Source organism: Schistocerca serialis, chromosome 4 (assembly GCF_023864345.2).
Source record: "Schistocerca serialis cubense isolate TAMUIC-IGC-003099 chromosome 4, iqSchSeri2.2, whole genome shotgun sequence".
In the NCBI taxonomy this organism is placed as follows: Eukaryota; Metazoa; Arthropoda; class Insecta; order Orthoptera; family Acrididae; genus Schistocerca; species Schistocerca serialis.
The window spans coordinates 572,415,883-572,441,895 of record NC_064641.1 but is presented as its reverse complement, the minus strand read 5'-3'; the positions used below and the strand labels follow the sequence as shown (position 1 = coordinate 572,441,895).

At 42.7% G+C, this 26,013-nt stretch overlaps 1 protein-coding gene across 2 annotated transcripts in view; it reads left to right on the top strand.

The window, feature by feature from the left end:
* Positions 1 to 237: 237 nt before the first annotated feature.
* The window catches only part of LOC126475308 (POU domain, class 3, transcription factor 2), a 654,696-nt gene continuing 628,920 nt past the window's right edge, over positions 238 to 26,013 (top strand). For both annotated transcript variants that reach the window (XM_050103082.1, XM_050103081.1), the window contains exon 1: positions 238 to 661. The gene's annotated coding sequence lies outside the window, so the exon portion shown is untranslated. The remainder of the gene's footprint in view (positions 662 to 26,013) is intronic.

Below are 26,013 nucleotides of genomic sequence, written 5' to 3'. Positions count from 1 at the left end.
GTGCGTTGTACAGAAAGAGGGTTGGCCGAGGAGGGACCCAGGGTGGGGGATATTCATCACGCGCCGCGTGGGGGACGTTGCGGATAGGCGTCAGCGGGGCGCGCGGGGGGCAGGGGGCGGGCGGCCGCGGTGGAGGAGGGGGAGTGCCGTGCCGGGGAGGAGGGGGTTCCCCGGCCGCCTGCTAGATGGCTCTGTCTTAGCAGCGTGGTGGCGCGCGCTCAGTCGCGTCAAGTGAGCGCTGCGCGGAGGACGCGGAGCCGGCTGCGCGCACGCACAAGCTCCTCCTGCGGACCACCCCCGCCACGTGACCGCTGCCGGTGATGGGACGACGCCTGTGACAGCGCTCGCAGACCACGCTCCACACTCGTGGCGAGCCGGCCCGTCCTCTATGGAGCTCTTCTGACTTGACTTTGGCCGACGAATCACAAGACTCGATCGCTGTTGTTGTTTTTTTCTATCCCCACCTTCCTCGACGCCGGCGCGCTGTCACGTGCTGAGGCGGAAGTGCAGCGTGTTTTGTTTTGTCGCCGAGTGCGCGCCTGCTGTTGACAGTCGCTGAGACGCTAGCGGCGCACGAGACGGACCTCGCCGGAGGAGGGCCGAACGGCGGAGGCGCCGAGGCGACGCGCTGAGCTGGACGCGCAGACCTTCTGTACTTCAGGTGAGTGCTTCGCCGCCGGCGCGTCACGTGTCAGCTGTTTCGCGTTTGCCGTCTCACGTGCGTGCAAGCACGCGTGTGTTTGTGGGTCGTAAATGTTCGTCTGGCGGGCAGCCTCCGGACGACGCCGACGGAGACGGATTAATGTCGATTAGCGCACTGTTCATTAGTGGTTCCGTTAATTGCGGCGCGCAGCAAGACCTGACAGGGGAGGAGGTGCGTACAGTGAGGCGGTAGGAGAGACAGAGAGAGAGAGAGGAGGAGACCACTGTCTCTCTCACGCAACCAGACCACCGTAGCGAACCTAAAAGGCAGGTCCGGCAATTTCACAAAGTCGCGCGCGCGCGCGCTCGCACTGCCCGTCCGAATTCCTGCGATTACCGTAATTTAGCTCCGCTATTCAAGTAAGTCCAATGACGCATTTTCAATTATCTGACGCTGCACCCGCCATATATCGCTGATTGCATTACAGAAGTAATTAAACGTAATAATGGCCAACTGGCAGCGTGGCAGTTTACCCCTCTCTCGCGCGCTCTGGCGCCGCGTGCGTTTTGTATGACACTGATTAAACCGCCGCACCGTAATACGAATAACAATATTGACTTTTATGTGCCGCCGAAACCGACACGCCGCCGGTAAAGCGATTCGGGGGAGATCCGTTCCCAAACGTCGCACGTCCATTGGGCGTCCCTTCCCGAGCGGATAATAGCCTCGACAGCGCGACACGCTTGTAAGTTACTCCCAAGCAGCCGGGAAGACAGTCCTACCGTATGATAAACAGCCGACTCGGTAATAGTACTTATTATACGCCATAGATTTGGCCTGGCTAATTTAGAACTGCATCTCGAGAAGTCGATGGTTGGCAGGCGTGAGAAAAGGAGGCCGAGAGAGGGAGAGGTGGAGGAGTGTTTTGTAATTCCCTCTCGTTAAGCTTCCGGGAAATAAGAAAGTGGGCTCGGTAATTACTGGCCAGAGGAAGCCGCCCATTCATCAGAGCGTCAACTGCGAAAACTCGCTCGCCTGTGTTTTCGCGAAACGGGCACAAATCGTCCCCCGCACGTCCGCTTCGCAGCGCGCACGACCTCACTCTGTCAAACGAACAACCGGTGCACTTTCGCGGCCGTTCCGCAGGCTACAGTGTAATTTCTTCGGACAAGACACGGCGGAGCGCGCAATTACCATGCTACTCGCGCGGAGGAGGGGAGCCTGTTCCCTTTTTGCGCCACGTACTTATCTCCCCCACGGCCCCCCCCTCTGTCTCTGCCTGTCTCTCTCGTTCCCTCTCGAGGGCCGCGCCGCGCTTTCGAAATAGCCATTTACCTCAGGAAAGCTAACACGATAATCGATTCAGTCAGGAACAATTTGGAATTATTAATGTGTCCCTCCCCTGTGGAGCTAATTGCGAATTGTGTGTGTATGTGTACGTGTGTGAGTGTTTGTGCGTGTGTATGGCATGGGTCCGCTAGGCTCCTCCGGCTCAACAATCCCACGGAGCAGCGCCGTCGCCTCGTGCGTTACTCTTTGTCTTGCGGAGGAGTAATAACACCATTACTCAGCAGTAATAGTGGCCGACGTCACTGCAAGGCGCTCATTATACTTGCGGCTGAGGCTGCGCCCGCCGTCTGTACACAGACCGTTACGACGGACGGCGGAAACGCGCCGGAGAGAGCGAAAAGTGCCACCCGAGAGATCCGTCGTAAATAACGAGCTGATCTTGGGCTGGACAGGCTGGGGTGGTTCGAATCCTGCTCTTGATGACCGGGCATCACGTATCTGCAGCAAACGCGGAGCCACGTGTTTCTTCGGCTAACAGAACTGTATTCGTCTGCTGAACAACTACGCCCGTACAATAGAATGCACGCACATGAAACACCCCCCGCCCACCCCCCCCCCTCTTTCACTGTAGTACAGTTGCTATTGTAGAGTTGTCATTTCTTATCAGACTTGCTGTTATTTAGTAGTATAGATTCTTTTCATTTTTATTGCGCACTGTTCCAAAAATTGTTTCTGCGAACAGCGCACAACGAAAAATATTTCAGGTGCTTAACACTAAAAGGCAGACGTGTGTGCCAATTAGATTAGAATAAATCTCGCAGCCAAGTGAACCACGTCGTTTCTTACTTCTGTTAAGATCAACGTCTTTTCTTGCATCGCAGGTAGCTTTTACAGAAATTATCTTTGGCAAACTAGCCACAGTCTACATATACTTCCAACACGCTCTAACAACGCCACTGGAAGGAAAGTGCTTTACTGCCATCTAAAAAAAGATATAAATGTACTACTGGTTGGGGTTTTATTGCTGTACAAACCTCAACAACGTACTATCAGTTCGAAATATTTTATTAGACAGAGAAAAAATGGCATATTTCTTTCAACTTAATCGCTGTTTTTATAGCCATGTTCACAAAATTGTAATTTGAATTTTGTAAAATCTATGAAGGAGGCAATTCATATAATTTCTCTTCTCTTTCGTGATATTACGAAATGATCACGTATAGACGTAAAGACAGCGCCAGGACGGCCCCTACACATGTACACACAAGGTAAGTCACATATTTTAGTAATGTTACTAAACTGAAATTTTTAACATGCTTACGAGACTTCATGGATACAGGCAAAATGCGCTGTCGAACAGACGAAATTGAAATTTATTCATCCTCCTTAACATTTTGGTTTCCCAAACAACAAAATTTCTGTTAAGAAGATAAAAATATTTAACTCAAATGTTCATGCTCGTCGCTACCTTGGTCACACGCAACTCATTGCGGATATGCGTGTTGTGTAATACATGTAAGTTAAATGTAATGATAGAATAATAATGTTCGTATGACAAGAAGAGAAAACTGTCGGTATAAAATTCCTAGCAAGTTCCATAGCTGTCTGTATCTGTTTATTTCATGAAATGAAGTTTGTCTTTGTTGGAAAATTCATCAAAGGAAAAGAAATGTATTTATTTATTATTACTTAGTGCGGCAGAATTGGTGTTGGAGCTAGAGAAGTGACATTTTTTGCATGTTATCGGTCTTTCCCATTTTGTGCCGACCACTGGCATGTCACACAATTGTTGTTTTTCTCTGCGCACATCATTTATTGTGAGGATAAGTTCTAATAATATAGCGCTACGATAACGTGTTCAAAATCGCACAGTTCTTCGCAATTTCGTCACGCCGAATAAGCAGTTTTTTTAAACGACTGAAAAATCAAATTTGAGCCTACGCGAGCAAACGAATGCTTTGGTGAGCTCCGATACGTTCCCCGTATAGGCCAGTGATGATTTTCGGCACTGACAGTGGTACTAGTGTTGGAATTTTTGTTTTACTGTAAAGAACACAGAAAAAGCGCTCGTAGGAAGTATGTAAAATTGTCGGTGTAATGATACCCATTACAATTTTTTTCGTCAAACGACTATGTGACTAAAAAGTTAGTCTTGCGCTCGTAGACGCGAGCAAGTCCTTTGGTGAGGTTACTGAATAATAAATCTATATTAACTACCTATTTTAATCATTTTCAGCTATCTTGAAATTATTGGCAATAGCCTGTATGGCAACATTCTTACTGTTGCATTCATTCAAGTCAGACCATCCCACGTCACTGCCGTCAACAATAAAACACATTTTACAATCAACAGAAAAGTGCAGTGATACAGTTCATCAATCTAGGCACACTGCTACAGTCAGGTTACAACCGTGTGGAATGCACTCCGTATATTTCAATGATGAGCTTAGTTACAATTAAAAGATCCATATTTGAATAACGCGCGGTACCTTTTTTTCTGCGAATGTTAAAGAGTTGAAGAACACGAGTACGAAATAAATCTGTAGTCATTTTATATTTTATGCGAGAGAGAGATTATGTGACTGTAGAAAATGTAATTTTAAAAAGTATGTAAAATCTTCTGTTGTTTTGCAGGTGGATTCGACGATATATCATCGTGGGGTACACTTAGGATTTTAAAATGATGTAATATATTACATGCCTATAATTTTAAAATATGCCATAAATCTATTTAGCTTCGTGAAAATGACGATCTAGAACAGCCCACTTATTGCGCGGCGCTACATATACGTTTGGTAAGTTTTAAAATTATGGATATGTAATATTTTTACGCCGTTTTAAAATTCTTAAGCCTACCAGACGATGACATAATGTCGAAAATAGTTGGAGAACAATTAAGATTTTATGCGTCTTCATGGTGGTTGTACACAACGACGCTAAGATAGTACGAAGAATAGCGTTACGGTGCACTTGCTGGCAGATCTCAGCGGGTAAATTGGCTGATCTTCTGTGCACGAGTAGACCTAAGCACCGCAGGCGCTCAGTAATATAGCCGACGCACACACTCGCTAGTCGTCACGTAAGCACGCAGCGCGAAAACCGGAGGCGCGCACGGCGTCTCGAGCAGCCGACGTCAGCTGCGCGCCGACTTCCGCCGGCGGAGAAGACGAGCGCCGCGACGGCCGGCGAGAGGCGGCAGGGCAGCGTGGCGGCGGCGGCGGCGGCGGCGGCTGCGACGGCGCGCGGGCTTCTGGCAAGGCGCAGCGCGGCGCGGCGCCGGCAGACTCCTCGTCCTTACCCCCTCCCCCTCCCGGCCGCCTTCTTGAGCAGGTCACCAGGGCGCATGCCCGCCGCCGCCGCTGCTTTACTTCCGACACGGCCGAAAAACTTGGGCACCGCCGGCGGCGGCTGGGCTGCCGCCTGCCGTCGCGCGCCCCGCTGCCGACGCCGCCAGCTGGCGCTGCCGCGCAGCTCCGCCCCCCAACACTTGCTGCTTCTGCCCGCCGCGCCGCTCGCTGCCTTCTGTTTAGTTGCACTCGTCACACCTTTCCTCGAGGCATAACTTCTTAGTCATTTACCTCAAGACGATTATTGTGTGCCTGTGTCTTGTGTTCATCTTCTTTCGGTTGGACTCCACAACAAATGCGTGGCAGTCACCCATGCGAGCTACTCGCAGGGGCTCCGTTGTTCTTTGACGGCTCCGCTTCGGTCACACTTGGTTAACACATCGCCACCTCCTTCGTCGCGAGGACCCACCTGCTGTGGCCCCCAGATGATCGTCGTCCATATCCTGCTGGACTGCCCAATTTTAGCCGCTGTGCGGCGGACTTTTAACCTTCCCAGCACCCTGCCTCCGGTGTTGGGCGACAATGGCTCAATGGCTGATGTTGTTTTACTCGTAAGGGGGGTTTTTATCACACAATCTAAGTGCAGGCGTCGGCCCTTCTCTCCCAGGCTTCCACCGACCGTCCATTTTAAATCTACCGCACTCTTTCTTTGCTGTTTGCTTGCCTTGGCGTTCTTCTTGTCCCTATGTATATTCATCTCGCCTTCTCTTTTAGGCTGGAAATTTTAATGTGTTGCAGAGTGGCTGGCTCATCCTTTTTTATTCGTGTGATCAGCCAGCGTCGGTTCAAATGGTTCTAATGGCTCTGAGCACTATGAGACTTAACTTGTGAGGTCATCAGTCCCCTAGAACTTAGAACTACTTAAACCCAACTAACCTAAGGACATCACACACACCCATGCCCGTGGCAGAATTCGAACCTGCCACCGTAGCGGTCGCGCGGTTCCAGACTGAAGCGTTTAGAACCGCTCGGCCACTCTGGCCGGCACCAGCGTCGGTCATCTGCTGTATTATTGTAATACCTCCCACTATTTTTCCTTTTAGTGTACGTTTTCGCCTTCTGGTTAGCTTCTTTCGTTTTCTCTTTCCGTACGGTTCCCCGTTAGTTTTCCGCCCTTTACCTTTCCCTGACTCCTTTTGCCGCTACTACAGCATTGTTTGCGTGAGGAAAAAGGGACTTACGACCCAATGGTTTGGTACGTTTACACCCCAAACCGACCAACCAACAGCTGGTTGGTTGGTTGGTTTGGGGAAGGAGACCAGACAGCGTGGTCATCGGTCTCATCGGAATAGGGAAGGATGGGGAAGGAACTCGGCCGTGCCCTTTCAGAGGAACCATTCCGGCATTTGCCTGGAGTGATTTAGGGAAATCACGGAAAACCTAAATCAGGATGGCCGGACGCGGGATTGAACCGTCGTCCTTCCGAATGCGAGTCCAGTGTCTAACCACTGCGCCACCTCGCTCGGTCAACCAACAGCCTCGGATATTTATGATCCTTCCACCAGGCTGAACAGGATGGCACAAAGTCACTGGACAGTGATTTAAATATAACATTACAAATACAAACAACACTTGCAAACTGTGTTCCGTCTTTATTAATGCATATTTGAAGTCTTTTTGAAACACTGGTACACACTTTGTGGAATAGTGTGATATCACTGTCTAAATCACGAAATGCGCCATGTATTGTAGTCTTTTAGTTCAGCAATGGTCTGAGGCTTCTGAGGAGCGTCCTTATCGACACCGCACAGGAAAAAATCCATAGGCCTGATAGTTGGTGAACCTGGAGGCGTGTCAATATCTCCCCTTCAGTCAATCTTTGGAAACTTTTGTTTAAATAATTGCGGATGATAGTGGCAATATTGTGGTGGGGCACCATCATGTTGAAAGCAAATTTCTTGAAAGTTTTCAGCTCACGTCATTAATCCTGGTACCACGTAATTCTGAAGCATATCCAATAGTTATCTCCTCTCACTGTTCCTTCAAAAAGCAAAATTGTCCAAGTACGCCAAATGATCATGTTGCCACCAAACGTCGTGTGATCGTGAAATTGGAATATTCTCTTGACTTTATTATTTATATGAGTGAAGCAACGAACGTAAAAACAGAAACTGATATTGGTGTATATGTTTGAATACCTGGGAGCATTGTTCTTACTTTACTAGAACGCTAACGTGGTAAAGGTCATAGACTGTATGTTGACAATTCGTACACTAGCTCGGCATTAGTTTCTTATCTGCATGACAGAGTGACTAACGCTTGTTGTCCCGTAAAGAAAAACCGTAAAGGCTTTCCTGCATTATCAAAAACACCTAAAACATGTGAGATCGGATTTACGTCAACCTTATTGCTCTTAAGTGGCAGGACAAGCGGGAAAACAGGATGCCTTAAACTCTTCATAAAAGCGAAGTTATAGCAAATGAAAAAATCGACACAAGCTCAAATGAAGCAAAAAGGAAACCATCTTGCATCGTAAGCTACACTGCAAATATGGGGGACGCCGACATTAGCAACATGATGCTGAGCTCAGTAGAACGTATACGAAAACTGTAAAATCCTACAAAAAAAGTATTGTTTCATTTGGTGGATCTGTCTCTGCTGAAAATGCATGTGTTACGTAAAATTAAAACAGGAAGAAATATTGCAATATCTGTTTTTCAGCAGATCCTAGAGTTCACCACCGACCGCAAACAGAGGGCAGTGCTGGAAGGAGATTGGCTGATGGTGATAACTCCTTACGCCTAACGGAACGCCACTTTATCCCGCTAATCCCGGGTATATCGACGAAGAAGACGCCAAAAGGAGGCGCCAAACACGACAATCGAAGTGACACTAGATACAGTTGTATAGAACGTAATGTACCTTATCTTCGAATGAGACAACGCTTTTAAGTTTTACTAATGTAATAACTTTTGTATTTTTTCTACTAATAAAGAACTATCTTGAAAAACATAAGTATTTCTCTACAAAGACTAAGAAAAGAAACAATTTAAAGCGGTAATATTACATTTCGCGCCTTAGTTCTTTTCTTAAGAATAACGATAATCATATACAGATGCACCACTTGAATATTACGCGCGCATGACAGGCGGCTGCTCACACTAAATGCTTAGTAAAAGGGTTAAAATGGTGTTTTATTAATCACCACTATTTTCAAGCCTTGCTCATTCTCAGGTGCATTTACAACAAATGTGTATACACCTCGTCAGACACAAATGGCGTGCCACGCTATGTATCGCGAGATCGCACGCCTTAGTGTCCCTGCTACGCACAACTACGCATGCCAGGCGATTTTTGTTTGGCGAGGATAGGTATCGACATATGTTTTACGTAGCGTCTTCAGATAAAGAGGCAATCACCTTCCTGAACAACTGTTTTGTTGAGAAAGACACTACTTATTATTTGGACGGGTTAAAGAGATGGCAGCATATCTGGGAGAAAAATACGTACTTAACAAGGAGATAATGTTGGAAAATAAAAGTTAAATCGAGGAAAAACTTATCGTTTCTTTGTTAGGTTAGAGGGTCTCGGTGAACCAAAAAAAGGTCTTCAGTCTGAATGGGTGCAGGTCGAACATAGGAAGAACTTAGATACAGAATCATCGGTATAAAAGTTGCAAATTGTCGTAGCTGTGTTGGAAAAGTACCAGAGCTCCAAGCGCTAATAGAGAGCACTGATGCTCAAATCGCTATAGCCACTGAAAGCTGGCTAGAGCCGGAGATAAGTTCAGGCGAAATTTCTGCGAAGAACCTAACAGTGTTCCGAAAGGGCAGGCGTGTTTGTTGCTATTATAAGTAGTTTATCTTGTAGCGAAATCGAAGAAGGTAGTTCCTGTGAGTTACTAAGGGCAAAGATCATTCTTGGCAACCGGAATAAAATAATAATTGGAACCTTTTAACGAAGTTCCATTTCAGATGGTATAGTTGCTGAAAGGTTCAAAGAAAACTTGAGTTTCATGTCAAACACGTATCCGACTGATACAATGATAGTTGATGGTGACTTTAATTTACCCTCGGTATGCAGGAGAAAATACATGTTTCAGCCCGGAGGTACGCATCAAACATCATCCGAAATTGTGCTAAACACATTCTCTGAAGATTATTTAGGGCAGTTAGTTCATGAGCCCACGCGAATAGTAAACGGTTATGAAAACACACTGAACCTCTTAGCAACAAATAATCCCGAGCTAATAACGAGCATCAAAACGGATACAGGGATTAGTGAAAACGGGGTGGTCGTAGCGAGACTGAATATTGTACCCTCAAATCCTCCAAAAATAAACTAAAAATATACCTATTCATTAAGCAGATAATAATTCACTTGACCCCTTCCTGAGAGACGACCTCCACTCCTTCCAAATTAACAATTTTAGTGTAGACCAAATGTGGTCCGAGTTCAAAGAAATAGTGTCGAAAGCAATTGAGAGAGTTGTAGCAAATAAATTAGAAAACGACGGAGCTGATCCCCCTTGGTACACAAATCGGGTCAGAACACTGTTGCAGAAGCAACGAAAAGAGCGTGCCACATTTAAACGAACGCAAAATCTCCAAGATTGACGATCTTTTACAGAATCTCGAAACTTAGCGCAGACATCAACGCGAGAGGCTTATAATGGTTTCCACGGCCAAACTTTACCTCGAAATCTGGCAGAAAATCCAAAAAGATTGTGGTCGTACGTAAAGTATGCTAGCGGCAAGTCACAGCCAATGCCTTCTCTGCGCGATAGCAATTGAAATAGACTGTCAGTGATTGACAATTACAATCAGTCAAATCGTACAAATATTGCGTATAACAATTTGAAGAGGTATTAAATGGGATGATGACATAGGCTACTGCAGGTAAAGCAGATGGGAGAGGCTCAGTATCGAGTGTGAGGGTAGGATGTTTGTTGATTGGTTGGTTGATTCGGGAGGGCGGGGGGGTGGGAGGGGATCACACAGCGAGATCATCTCTCCCAGCGGATTAGGGAAGAGGCTCAGTATCGAGTGTGAGGGTAGGATGTTTGTTGATTGGTTGGTTGATTCGGGAGGGGGGGGGGTGGGAGGGGACCACACAGCGAGATCATCTCTCCCAGCGGATTAGGGAAGAATGGGGGAGGAAGTCAGCCGTGCCCTTTCAAAGGAACCATTCCGGCATTTGCCTGAAGCGATTTAGGGAAATCACGGAAAACCTAAATCAGGATGGTCGGACGCGGATTTGAACCGTCGTCCACCCAAATGCGAGTCCAGTGTGCTAACCACCGCGCCACATCCCTCGGTGCAGATAGGAAACTTCGGTTCATTGGCAAGAGCTGTTGCAAACATTTTATTGAACCTTAACTCATGGCATTTTTTCTTTAGCTCAAGAAATTTATATTCGATGAAAAACGACAGTTTCACAGACTGCTTACAAATCACTTGTGTCCGATCTCAAAAAATAGCTCAAGTGTGTGGAACTCACACCAGATGTCGCTAACTGGAGCTAATGAACATATTCAAGGAAGGGTGGCACGAATTGTCACACGTCTGACTCGCGGCAGAGCATCGCCGAAATGTTAATCTTAATTGGCACTCTCTTGAAGACAGGCGCAAGTTACTCCATTAAAGCCTACTTACAAAATTTCAAGAATCAATTTCAACTGAAGAATCAAGAGATATCCTTCATCTCCCTACTTATCGCTCCAGTAGGAGCCGTGAAGGCAACATTGACTAGTAATAGCACGCAAAGATGCATTTAAGCACGCATTATTGCAACGATCCATTCGCGACTGGAATGGAGAGATACGCTAGTACGTGGTGCATTGATTCTGTCCTACTACTACAGTGTCCGCTCACTGTCACTGTCTCCCTCTTGCTCTGTTCTCCTGCTAATATCTCATTCTTTCCTTCCTACTGATAGCGTCTCATTTCACCGTCACTATCACTCTCTTCAAAAATGGTTCAAATGGCTCTGAGCACTATGGGATTTAACATCTGAGGTCATTAGTCCCCTGGACTTAGAACTAGGTAAACCTAACTAACCTAAGGACATCACACACATCCCTGCCCGAGGCAGGATTCGAACCTGCGACCGTGGCAGCCGCGTGGTTCCGGACTGAAGCGCCTAGAACCGCTCGGCCACACCGGCCGGCTCCCTCTCTTCCTCGTTGTCATTGGCATATACTCTATCTCTCGTTATCACTGGCTCTAACACACTTCTGTTTTCTCTTCCTCTTTATTCCTCCCCCCCCCCCCCCCTGCACTGTTTCCTTCAATCTTTTCCTAGCACCATTCTGTGACTGTCAACTATATTCCAATGCCACTGTGTCGCACTGTTTCCATCACACTGCCATTGTTTCCTTCGTTCTTTCTGTGACGCAACCATTGCCTGCCATCTTCCAGGATTTATTACTTTTCCATCTCTTTGCTCTTGTCTCCCAACATAAAAAAGAACGATTATGTTGGCATGCAAAAAGTTTTTAAAAAAAATTTCAAAGATGCTGCAGAAGGTAGAATGAGGCAGCTGATACCCCACTTTTGAGTCATAGTATTTTAAATACACAGGAACATATTCGCACCTTTTTGTACTCGAATAGGAGTATTTTTCCGCTGGTTCCCTTATTTTCTCTGCTGCAGCAGACCATGCAATTCACACGAAAAGAAATATGTGATCACTAAAATTTAGAGAGTTTATGTGATACTGAAATAACGCAAAACTAATTTTACACCTCCGAGCGTATTTTACGTGCAGTACTATGACAGGAAGTTCCCGGATGATAACGGAGACAATTTACGGCATATTTCTCCGTGCAACGTCACTTCAGAAATCACATTATCTCCTCACACCGAATTTTACGTTCGTATTTTACGTTTACGAGTAGGGTAACTTTGGACCTCTGTGTGTCGGAAGTGGATAAAGATAAGAGGAAAAGATTCAAGGTTGTCAGAGATGAGATCGAGATCTTAGGAATACATCGTAAGAATTACAGCCATTTGCAATGCGTATCCGTCTTGGAATCAGCGACTGTGTTTTGGTAGCCATAAAACAAGTTGTTGGGGAGTTTCACGATATCGGATAAAGAGTTTTGAAAACGGGGAAATCATTCTTCTAGATTATTGCCTAGAGAATACACCGTTAAAATGAGCAATTTGCTGCGGTAATTAAGATTTCGCTTCATACCGGATTATACGTGTAGAAGTAGGGTAATTTTTAACTTATGTATCTTGGAAACGGATAAAGATAGCTAGAAAATTTTCTAAGCTGTTCGGGATCGGTATCTTACGAATATATCGTAAAAATTTCAGCCATTTGCTGTACACAGCCGTCTTGGAATCCTAGGCTGGGTTTTGGTCTGCTGGTGACGGCGAAAATGCAGTAAAGAGCTCTCTTTGTGGGGTTTTCCGAGGAACCGTCCAGGAACTAATGGTGCCTCCATACGTCCCATCAAGCCCACCGTAGACCACATCAAATGCAACAAGAACCGACCGATTGGCTCCATTTGTCTACGCAGAAAGAAGTGTGTAACGTTCATAGTTTGACGCTGTGCTGTAGGACAGTGACACTAAGACGATTATTCTTTTGGGTATACAAACGATTCCTAGCCCAAGGCCAGTCCAAAATACTTGACCCTACCTTTTTATAACCACTAGCACCCGAAGTATGAATACCGGAAAATCCCGTTTTTACGCGCACCGCCTTGGAACTTATTAAGTCGGCATGCTGCCGCACGCAGTCCGATAAGGGAAGTGTCTTCATAATTCCTTCTCTCTTGGAGGAACTAAGAGATAAATGCTAATGATGGTAAGTCCGGAAGAGCGTATACTCGCTGTTCGGTTTCTGTCCCATAGAAAACTATAATGACGAGTAAAATACATCTTTCTGATTTATTTGGGCAGACGAGTCCTCTGCACTTTGGAGAATAACAAATGCGTGCTGAGATTTCATTCGTTGTGGCCGAGCGGTTCTAGGCGCTTCAGTCTGGAACCGCGCGACCGCTATGGACGCAGTTTCGAATCCTGCTTCGGGCATGGATGTGTGTGATGTTCTTAGGTTAGTTAGGTTATGTAGTTCTAAGTTCTAGGGGACTGATGACCTCAAATTTTAAGTCCCATAGCGCTCAGAACCTATTTTTTTGAGATTTCATTCATTCCCATTTTAAATGATCGGCTCGCCGTAGCCTTTACATTTTTGTTAGTGACCGGAGAAGAGTACGAGTAGACTCTTACATTCGCCTAAATAGTGTCGATTCTGGTTCTGCTCCAAAACCTGACAAGCAAACCAAAGATCTACAAATATTCACCCAGAACAATAACAGTGCAGTACTGACTGATACGGAAAGAATGCACTTTTTGAAGTCTGTTTCGTAAAAAGCTTAAATGTTACCTTACGAGTATGAGTACCTGCTGTTGAATTGTGTAATTTTCTGTAAACACTGTCCATCATTCTTTGTCAGTTAGGATATTTTAGATAATGATTTATCTTTCTGTCATTTATATAATAAAAATGTTATAACACTCTGTAGCTAAACGTTGCTTCACTCCTACTAGTTGGGTTACTGACGTTTTGTGGGGGTTGGCCAAAAGAAAATCACAGGTCTAGTGCAAGTTGCGAGGTTCGGGTGCTGGGATTAGTGGCAGTTTTGGGACAAATTTCGGAGTTCGGTCGTTGAGCAGGTAAAAGTTGCGGAGTTCGTGAAGCTGAAACTGTCAGAGGTTGAGTAGCGTAATGTCGCTAAAAATCTAAGAAGCATTTGGCTACCTTTACAAGAAGACGTTTATTACCGAAACGAAGGTCATACGGAGTACCAAGCGAAATTTGTGACTGATTATTTCTTGGAGAGGAGGACGCAGAATGTTACCTTTGCTGCAGAGTCAGCGAGAATTGTAGAAATAATTTTAGGAATGCCGTTCATTATATATATTAATGACCCGGCAGACAATATTACTAGTGACATTCTTCGTTTTCTTGCCGCGTCAAATCTGAGTAAGGCTTCGAGTATTCGACGAAATCCTACGTCGCCTCCGTAGGGAGCAATTGCCCGTCAGGGCTGCTGCTGTGATGGCGTCTTGTAGCCCAATCGCAGCTAGTAACTGGTCGACGCACATCTTCATAAAAGTAACGCGAAATGCTGAACAGTCACATCAAGATCTATCTTTTGCGTTTTTGGCTCTCTGCGGTGGTACTTCAAGGTAGGGCAGTGAGAAGATCGACAAGATGTTGCGTATGTTTAAGGACAGTCTCTATCTTACAGTCCCCGAACTTTATTCTTCGTGAGGCAGAAGTCACTTCATTGGTCAGTCTACCGGCGCCGTTACTGACTACTACACTACTGGCCATTAAAATTGCTACACCACTAAGATGACGTGCTACATACGCGAAATTTAACCGACAGGAAGAAGTTGCTGTGATATGCAAATGATTAGCTTTTCAGATCATTCACGCAAGGTTGGCGCCGGTGGCGACACCTACAACGTGCTGACATGAGGAAAGTTTCCAACCGATTTCTCATACACAAACAGCAGCTGACCGACGTTGCCTGGTGAAACGTTGTTGTGATTCCTCGTGTAAGGAGGAGAAATGCGTACCATCACGTTTCCGACTTTGATAAAGGTCGGATTTTAGCCTATCGCGATTGCGGTTTATCGTATCGCGACATTGCTGCTCGCGTTGGTCGAGATCCAATGACTGTTAGCAGAATATGGAATCGGTAGGTTCCGGAGGGTAAAACGGAACGCCGTGCTGGATCCCAACGGCCTCGTATCACTAACAGCCACGTCTCGATCCCTGAGTCAACAGATGGGGACGTTTGCAAGACAACAACCATCTGCACGAACAGTTCGACGACGTTTGCAGCAGCATGGACTATCAGCTCGGAGACCATGGCTGCGGTTACTCTTGACGCTGCATCACAGACAGAAGCGCCTGCGATGGTGTCTCAACGACGAACCTGGGTGCACGAATGGCAAAACGTCATTTTTTCGGACGAATCCAGGTTCTGTTTACAGCATCATGATGTTCGCATCCGTGTTTGGTGACATCGCGGTGAACGCATATTGGAAGCTGGCGTATCACCCGTCATGATGGTATGGGGTGCCATTGGTTGCACGTCTCGGTCACCTCTTATTCGCACAGACGGCACTTTGAACAGTGGACGTTACATTTCAGATGTGTTACGACCCGTGGCTCTACCCTTTATTCTATTCCTGCGAAACCCTACATTTCAGCAGGTTAACGCACGACCGCATCTTGCAGGTCCTGTACGGGTCTTTCTGGATACAGAAAATGTTCGACTGCTGCTCTGGCCAATATATTCTCCAGATCTCTCATCAATTGAAAACGTCTGGTCAATGGTGGACGAGCAACTGGCTCGTCACAATACGCCAGTCACTACTCTTGATGAACTGTGGTATCGTGTTGAAGCTGCATGGGCAGCTGTACCTGTACACGCCATCCAAGCTCTGTTTGACTCAATGCCCAGGCGTATCAAGGCTGTTATTACGGCCAGAGGTGGTTTTTCTAGGTACTGATTTCTCAGGATCTATGCACTCAAATTGCGTGAAAATGTAATCACATGTCAGGTATAGTATAATCTATTTGTCCAATGAATACCCGTTTATCGTCAGCATTTCTTCTTGGTGTAGCAATTTTAGTGGCCAGTAGTGTACATAAAAAATCGATAACCGGAAATCAGCAGTCGGTGAGCACAGTCACACGATAAACACAGAACAATATTTGATGAACCTCAAATGTTGTTCCACGCTTCTACATTCTGGGACTCTACTATTGAAGCATTTCAGATTAGAACGCGTGAGAACAGCTTCATGCCGGACAGCTGCTACAATCTTAGTGGTACATTGAAACAAACTCTCGACACCGAGAAGACGCAATGAAATGTGCTGAAGGGTTTACTCTCCTACGAGAGCGGTCGCACCGCCAGTGCAGACGTTGACACTATCTCTTGCAGCATGACGTAATGACAGCACTCTATAGGCTATAAGTGTTCACCACAATACATTCAATATAAAGTTCTTGTGCATTCAATCCTACTACAAGTAATGTCGAATAATATGTTCAAAATAATGTCGGAGGGTTTTATAGACAGACATGCGCTGAAGCAAAATCTTTTTCAGTACCACTTGAAATAATTTCTACAATCAATGGGGAGTATGATGTCTTTTAAAAAATTCTACATGACTGTGAACCCCCGTCATTGGGAAATTCATAAACAAGGTCATGTTAACACAAAGTTGCATCTTATCTCAACTCTTTTTCTAAATCGAATTCTAAAAGGAATTCAAGAGAAAACAGAAGTGCAAGGGGGAAGAGATAACGTATCCTTCATGGCCAAGGTTAATTAGAATTTTGAAGTCTAGAGAAGAATTGGTAATACATGTAGCGGGAAAGTTGGATAATAGACCGCGAAAACGATTTTGCTCAAGAGTAGCAGAAAAGAGTATAAGAACTTGCCAAAAGCTTCGAAACACGAGGAGACTCAGCAGATAGAGCGGAACAATTAAGACTACACATGGTGACAGAATCAAGAAGCAGATTTCTGCAACCGAAGAATGTTCGCTTCTACAGCATATTTATGCTAATATTTAATATCGGCTTGAAGATGACATTTCTGACGCTTCACCTTCACGTTCACATTCACATTTAGGTGATGGGAAAAACAGTGAAAGAAGAAACTCGGAGCGTTTGTTGCCTGTTTACCCAGAAGGACGTTACAAATAATGTTTATGGATATACGAAACGAAATGGTACTAAAAAGAATAGGTTACGAACTTTGTCTGTGGAAAGCTATTACCAACGAAGTTGGTCATTAGCTAACGGATCCAGCTACTGTTAACTTTCCGCTGGAAAAAGCAGTAAGGAGGGATGGAGATTGGATAATGTAGAACTGATTATAGAGGATGCTGCGTGTGGTGTATATGTACTGATAAAATTATTAACATCAGATAAACTAGAGTGAAGGTGTTACCAGCCATTCGAAAGCCTAATGACGAAAATAATTGTAAATAGATACATTTATTACGTTTCCTTCGCTAATCGTAAGCACACAGAAGAAAATACAAAATGAAGGACTAAAATATAAAGAGATGCTAAAGGAATATGAACAGAAAGAGTCGTCATCAAATACAGTTAGGTAAACCGCAATGCGGGAAAATGAAAGAGGAAGTTCTTAATTTCAAACGAGCAGACGAAAAAATGACAGAGCAAAGAGAAGACAGGTGGAAAGAACAGGAAGTCTGATGAAAAGAATGAATTGTCCAGCAGCGCAATAATGATTAGTGGTAATATTCGTTACGAATTACTGTGAGCTGTATTTGAATCTTTATTTCAAAGAAGGGTCTAAAGTGTTGGTGAGGTATCGCGACATCGACAAAAGTTAGTTGGATGTTTGAGAACTACAACATCATTCATATTTGTGTAAAAAAATTCTTTGAAACAGAAAGTTTTGGGGAGAACATTATTGCGCGTTGTCGAAGGAAATGGCTGCTGGATGATCGCTTTTGCGTACAAATTGTTGAGTGGAATGATAAATAAAATACCGAAAAACATTAAGGTGTACTGGATAGTGAGTAGCTTGTATCTATTTATTTAATGAAGCACGAATTCTTAATTTATGCCAAGAAAATGAAGGAATAAGATAAACAACGATACCTTCAGGGCATTGTCTGTACACAATCAAATGAAATGTTAAAATCCTGAGTGGAAGTATATAAATCAAGTTTGAACTATGAACTTAACAAATTTCCGTATCTTAACAGCTGTTTAATTGGAGACCGGCGAGGTTCTCGTACTTCTGACTAAAAGTAAAGAAAATTCAGAAGTTCATTCAGCCTTAATAAACTGGCCTGACTGAAATAGAGTATATGGTACGGATGAAGTGACAAAAGTAATTAAGTGTGATAGTTACAGATACAACAAGATGTCAGAGAATTCTGAAAAATTCTGTTATTTATAAAGTTAAAAGCAGAAACTAGAAAATGTATCAGTTTGACTGATGTTTAGGAGAACTGGGAAAGAAACTCCTAGAACCCCTCATCTGAAGCACAACCCTTTATTAAAGCGAAACACGTACCACACGAAAAATTAAAAGAAGAAATTTGATAGCATTTGTCATACTCATTTTTTTATGCTTCTCATGGCAGATTCAAAAGACAATGTACGAAATGATGACAGAACAGGCTTGAAAATGGTCTTTGGACAACCGTCACCATAGAGGCACACTCACTTAGTATTTACACTAAAACTTACAAGAACAACGAATTTAGTAACGAATATAACAGCATAAAGGATAGTTGCACTGGAACACAAATTTGTGTTGACGCGTTTCGAGGAATGATTGTGAAGTGGAAACATTCATCAAGGCCGTGTGATTTTTATGAGCGAAATCTCATGATTCCATCTCACTGTATACCAAGAAAGGATGCAGACATTACAAGGCGATACCTTCTTCCACGATTAAAAAAATGCAAAAGTCAGACCATTACTCGCCAAGAAACTTCCGCATCATCGATCTGATCTAACGATTAGTCTTGGCCATGTTCTACTCTTGCATCATCTCAATAATCCACAATACAGGAAAGTTACTTTAAAAGAAAATTGTGCGAAGTCTTGTAGACAGAATCTTCCCTGTGCAAGGACAGGAAACATAATCCATGAAACTCAATTAAACTTTCGCACTATCTACATTTTCAAAACTGCAAATACTGCATGAGGTATTTTTAAGGCATCTGCTATCTCGTCTGAGTATTATGTAATAGCGACATCCAACAAGTTAATGCGGTCAGTGCAACAGCAGATTCGTGATCGAGAGGAGCGAAGTTCTTTCGAATAAACGTAATTCTTGGAGTGAACAGTGTGTAATTTTCGTAGATCGGGTCACCAAATTAAGGATGGAGTGCCTAAGAGGAGGGAACGGCCAGATCTGTGTGCATAACGATCTTCAAGCCAACAACATTCCAAGATCCAACACAAACTGTCTCCAGTTGTCTCCCGGATCTTTGAAACCAATAAAAAACAGCTTCATAAATATCATTTATTACAGCTATTTTATTTTCCCAAACACACATAAGAAAAGTACGAATGTAATCTCGTTCTTGTAATCAAAACATTTTGTTTCCTTCGTAATTTCAATTAGGACGTTGCAGTTGCTTCTACTCAGCCCCAAGTAATTGTGAGAGTAACAGAGGGATTGTTTCTTAGTGAAGCATACGCTCGATTTTATTTCCCATTCTACCCCCCCCCCTCCCCCTTTTAATGGCCAAGCCATCGATGGCACATTAGATTATCATCTTCCTTCCTTCATTCTCATGTTCCATGCATAACGAGTATACAACCTACATTCATTATAACTTGCTAACTTTAGTTAAACATCGGTTTCCCTCTACAATTTCTTCCCTCACACTTTTCTCCATTGCTAAATTGACTTTCCATGATTCCTCAAGATGACTCATATCAACCGAACACTTCTTTTCATTAAGTTGTGCCATAAATTTATTGTATCCCCAATTCGATTCACTACGTCCTCAGCAGTTATCCAGTCCACCCATTTAATCCTCAGCAGTCTTCTTTAGCACTGAATCTCAAAACCTTCTACCCTCTTCTGTCTGAATTGTTTATCGTCCACGTTACACTTCCGTACAACGCTACACTCCAGACAATAACCCCCGTCTCTCTCGGAAAAGACTTCCTAACACTTAAATTTATATTCAATACAAACATTTTTTGTGTTTTTCAGCAACGCTTCGTTGCTATTGTCAGTATGCATTACATGTCCTCTCTGCTTCGGCAGATATTTTGTCGTCACATTTTCTAATCTAATTCCCTCATCGTCACCTGATTTAGGCTATGTTCCTTTACACGTGTTTTTCTTTATTTCATATTTATCTTATAACCTCTTTTCAAAAAAACTACCCATTCCATTAAACTGGTCTTCCAACCCCTTTACCTCTGAAGGAATTGCAATGCCATCCGCAAATCTCGAAGTTTTATTTCTTGTCCGTGAACTTTAATTCCCTTTCATATTTTTTCCTTGATTTTCTTTACTGCTTGCTCGATGTACAGATTAAATAACGAATAGTATGGTGAGATCGGCATAACTGGGAAATTCTATAGAAAGTAATATCGTCGCAGACAATGAAGTAATAGTCACATAATTTCCTCCGCAAATTTACGTGTCGCATTTTTGACACATGGTTAGAAAATAAGCGGAAAAAATTCTTCAAGGAAAAGTGTAGTGGTCAACATCTATGAACTGGCTTCCGCAGTATTTTACGTGTTGGCCACTGATGGGATCGTGTGCACAATCGGAGTTTACGCCCTTGGCGTCAGCTAAGGCTTTTAGACGGTGTACTGAGTCACCGTAACTGGTTGTCATATAGTAAAATAACATCAGAACGTCGGCCACACGTGTTCCATTTTATTACGTTTGTGACGTCTGTTCAGTAGGACATGACGATACAGCTATTTCAAACGAACGATTCGATAGCATTCATATTCTATGTTTGTTTGTAATTGCAAAACTTATTTTCATTACGTGAGTTTTCAGGACCAAACTCTTTGTACTATGGCAGTTACTATTTGAAATTTAAGTATCATGTTATGGTTTTCCCTTTATGTTTTGAAAATACGTTCCTTTACGTTTCCGCTTTATCTCTGAAAACGCTAACTGTCCGATGTAGCCAGTTTTGCTTCCTTTGCCAATTACTGGCAGGTAAACTACATTTGGCAATACACAAATTATTAGAAATAAATTATAGAGACTGTGTTTAAGATTATCTAATCATTCGTTCTTTACAATTATTCATTCGTTCTTTACAATTATTAAATTATTAGTATTAGTAGAAATAAATTATAGAGATTGTGTTTAAGATTACCTAATCACTCGTTTTTTACAAAATATGTTTGTATTCCAAATAACATTTTCTGTATGAAGGTTATCGCAGTCTTACTACACTCTCATCTAACAAACTCTTTGTACTATCGCAACTAACATCATTGTTTATAATTTTCGGGATAGTTGGAAAGAATCTATGTGAAATGATGGAATAGATCGAACTTGGGGAGGCACGGAAAGCGTTTATTTCAAAAGTTTACAAGTTTATCCAATTTGACTTTTACGTAAATGAACGAAGTCTGGGTACTGAGAGAAGTCATTTCATGGACACATTACGACGAATCATCGTTATCAGGAGAATGTTTTGTTCTTAAACATGTCAAGACCTGGGCTTTCGCAGAAATCATACCCCGAATTTTTTACAGGACGAGAAGCCGAGCCAACATCAACAACAACGAGAATTTAAGATGAGTATATTTTTTTAATTCTGTTTATTGCAACAGACAACATAGGCGCTGCCAATCTACAATTCTGGCTCCCAAATTGTAATTCCACACATTTCTTCATCTGCTGACTCCGCCACAGATGTCTAAAAACTAATTTTGCGCTCAGTCAATTATCGTCGTGCTTGATGGACTGTGGAAACGGTATTGTTAGACCCTTCTAGAGTCGCCATCTTCTAATACACCTAGGGGACTGATGACCATAGATGTTAAGTCCCATAGTGCTCAGAGCCATTTCTAATACACCCCAATAAGGGACGCCAATAATAACTCAGAAGTTTTATCTCGATCAGCTGTTATTTTATTAAGGAAAGGACATACACATATAGTGACCAGAAAACTTATGTCAATCAGTATAGTGTAAAGTACGGTATTAGTTAATCCTTATTTTTGAATAATACCCCCTAACTCGCCTAGGAGATGAGTTAGATATTACTACTTCGATGTTAATCCTATTCGTACAAGAAACAAATAATGTCAAGTGTCGGTTGTTGACTGTCTACGCACAACCGCACTTGGTTCTCAGCTGTAGTTAGTAGTAACAAATAAGTTACGCGATGTGCCGTAGCGTAATTTTGGCAGTGGTATTATAAGCCAACATATATTAATCAGTAACATTGAGGACTAACATTGATGTAATTTGACACACGAGACAAGAATAAACTAAATTACAAGAAAAACATTAAATATGGAATTTTAGCGTTCTGTGCAACGTCTGTATGAGGTAATTCTTTTTTAACCCTCAAGTACCGGAAACGCAATACGTACGATTGGCAACCCTGTTTCCTTCGCCTTTGCACCCTGCACATCCAGTCACAAGGGAATTATCAACGATAGATTAGAAAATCTCAAAAAACCAAGGATGATTGTAACCTAGTACTTCTCCAATTCTGCGTAGGTGACTACAAAGAAGGTAAGAGTCCAAGGCATTTAAAATAAAGAAGTAAATAAATAATTCATATTGACCTGTATCCTGTTCTAAACGCAAACTTGGGGATCATAGACACGGCGAATGATGTATATTTGCTAAGTTTCATTGTGTTTTAGTTTTTTTTTCCAAAAACAGAAATGTAACTATTAGCATACCCTGCATTGGGCGTAATCCATTTGCTACATATTGTTTCTTATTTTCTTCCGCACTACACATTATTCCTTCACAGCTATGTCATTCGACGAAAGTTTCTTCCTTTAAGTATATTTTTCAGTTTAGTAAGTAAAAAGTCAAACAGAGGAAATATTTATTGTATGGAATCGATGTAGGACAATTATTTATTTCGTCGCAAGGGATCCTAAGTGCTGGTGATGTCCCCGTGAATTTCTGGGAACGCGGTTTATTATTTTTTTCACGGTATTCGGCAATGTTAATATGTATCTGTTTCCACGAAACGCGTGTCTCCAATCACTGAAGACAACTACTAACAAACAACTGCACAATGAATCTTTTGGAAGATTGAAGAATGGTACTACAAGGGTCATGCTTACCAACAGTAATGCCGCTTAATAAAATTACCCGCTGTTTTATCCCATATAAGACATGTTGTATTTAGAGTCAAAAAACTCTTGCAAAATATTTCGCTTATATCAACGTTCTGCAAGGAATAAAAATCATTTGTCAAATGTGACGAGGTAACCGTCATCTTTCTGGAAGATCAGAGATACTAGAAGCGCAACACGCCGATGTGTCATCCTATAATTTGTCTCTTCGAAGAAGCAGTATTTGTCGAGAAATTCAAAGTAATGTTTAAACACAAATGCTAGAATGTAGCGTCCCAACAACGTCGAGTTGATTAGAGACTAAATTGATGGTACAACCTGCAGTTCGAATCGAACTTCAGATTCCTGTATACGAACATGTGCATCTTGACGTTTTCAGTTCGTTGCTCTGTTAGGTCTATAAGCCCACTGCGTATCTACTGACCACTTTTTGCAGCTGGAGAACTCGATCTACACGACTTGTGAAAACAACCACAAAAATTCAAAGGAATTTATCTTCGCAGCTAGATTTGCCGTTTCTCGTTGGCGCACAGAAATATCTTTAACTGCCATATCACGATGAGATTACGACTACATCATCAAGGTTTTCAGTTTCATTATTAAAGCTTTTTTTCCGGGAACGTTTCTGGCAACAAACTGTATGCATTACAAATTGTTTTAAGTAGCTGATAGTGTTTTAAAAATGAGATGCTAGTGAGAGTGAATTCTTCGTAATTAGAAAGAAATTTGGCTCTCATTTCGTTAGAATCTCTTTGATTCATCTGCGTATGGCAGCTCCACTGATGGACGTAAATCACTCAAAACACCAAGCAGTAAACTGCAGACTCACGAATGACTCCAAAGTGATAAAAAGAAATATCTATTGCGATTACTAATTACTTGCCTGAAGGAGTTGAGACTAGACTTTAAGATGGAAGCTTTGGGAATAGTTCTTGTGTACAACACTTTGTCATGTCTACACGCTGACTACTGCCAATTTTGCTTGCGAAACACAAACTGACTCATTTATCAGTGCATAGTTCATAATTCAGCGGCGAGGTTGAAAGCTTAACGCGCTGGACCCGCATTCAGCAGCAACGGGACTGGTCCCCACGTCATGCAAATTTCGGGTTTTAGTAGTATTGCTAAACTGGCTATGGCGTATGCTGGTATGTATGTTTCGAAAAGGATATGACCGATTTCCTTCACAATGTTGTCCTATCAGAGCATGTGATTCGTCTCTAACGATTTGCCGTTTACGATACGTTGAATTCTAATCTTCATTCCGGGCTAAGAGGCCGCGAACGAGCAGTAGAAATTCTTCCTCCATTTCTTCTTTAGTTTTACAAATTGAAAAAGATATGTGACAGACAATATCGTCTTCTCCCTTCCCTCCTTCACCTAAAGTTCAAAGTTTGTGCGATATATACACACATACACACACATTATATTACCAAAAATACTTATTAACTTATACAATCCCTTAACAAACGTCGACCTTTGCAACAAGGTTCGGTGCCTCGTTATTGAGTCTACACAGCTGTTGACGCTAAGCCTTGGACGCTAGTCCTGCACAAATGGAAGCGAACAGTTTTTGTTCATCCTTCTAAGATGTGATGTTATTAAGAACTTACGGAATTAACTAAGTTTGAACAGATAGATATTGTGTACATTGTGTACCAATAAAGAAACAATACATATCGGCTGTTAACGCATGAATAAAGAGAGGACGTTATAGACATTGTCTGCATAGCGAATAACGATTCAGTCACTAGAGAATGATAATTTCTTCATTACAATTTGTCTCCACAAAATTACCGATATGTAAGTTTTGGGTTCCTATCTAAGATGTCAATACGATTACCTAAATCTTAATTTTCGAGAAGTCGTTTCTCGTTCCATTTGGAATTCCTTGTTATAACTGCGCTTTTGAAAGGTCAACCAGTCGCGGAATTTGATTAAAGCAGGCTTAGATTTAAATCGCATATCGAATAAATTCCCGTTAAAGTTCTACTCTGTATTTTAAAATCACAGCTGTTGCTTGCCAGATATGTACGTTATAATTTTTCTTCCACTAGATGTTAACTCCAAGATTTCAGTGTAATCTACGAGAATCATTTCTTTCACATTTTTGTCTTTCGATGTTCCGGTGATAAGTTTTACAAAATTAGTTCTTTTTTCTTGAGTTACCAGAAAATTTTTGAGTGAAAGATACTTGAAGGGACTACTCGTGTTGTACCACGAAAAATAATAAACACACGGATTTTGCAATTGCATACCTCAGCATTTCCAGCTCAGGAAAAAAATTTAGAAAGCATGAAAAATATTCCATAGTATTTTTAATTGCACATTACAAGGTACTCAGCTTTTCATTTACACACAGTCTCAAATACAAATAACGTCGAACATAACCACATCTGATGTGGTTATGAACCTAAAACTTAAGAAGCTGCAAGAAGTTGAGAACGTAAGAAGATGGGACCTGGATATGTTGAAAGAATCTAAGATTATTGCGAGTATCAGAAGGAGAATTAGGTAACGTTTAACTGGGAAAGGGGAATAAAATGCAATAGAAGACGATCAGGTTGCTTTGAGAGGTGAAATAATGAACGCAACGGCGGATCAAATAGGTGCAAGACAAGGCTTAGTAGAAATCCTTGATTAACACAGGAGACAATGAATTTAATTGACGGTAGGAGAAGCTTTAAAAATGCAGGAAATGGAGGAGCCGAAAAGATATACAGACATGAAAATAAGATTAGCACAAAATGCAAAATGATTAAGCAGGGTTGACTGGAGAACAACTGCAAGGCCGTAGAAATAGGTACAACTAGGGCAAAGATGGATACCACCTACAGTAAGATTAAAGAGATCTTTGGCGGAAATAGAAGCGAGTGTTTGAATGTCAAGTACTCACATGGCAAGACAGTACTAAACGGAGAACGAGAAGCTGAA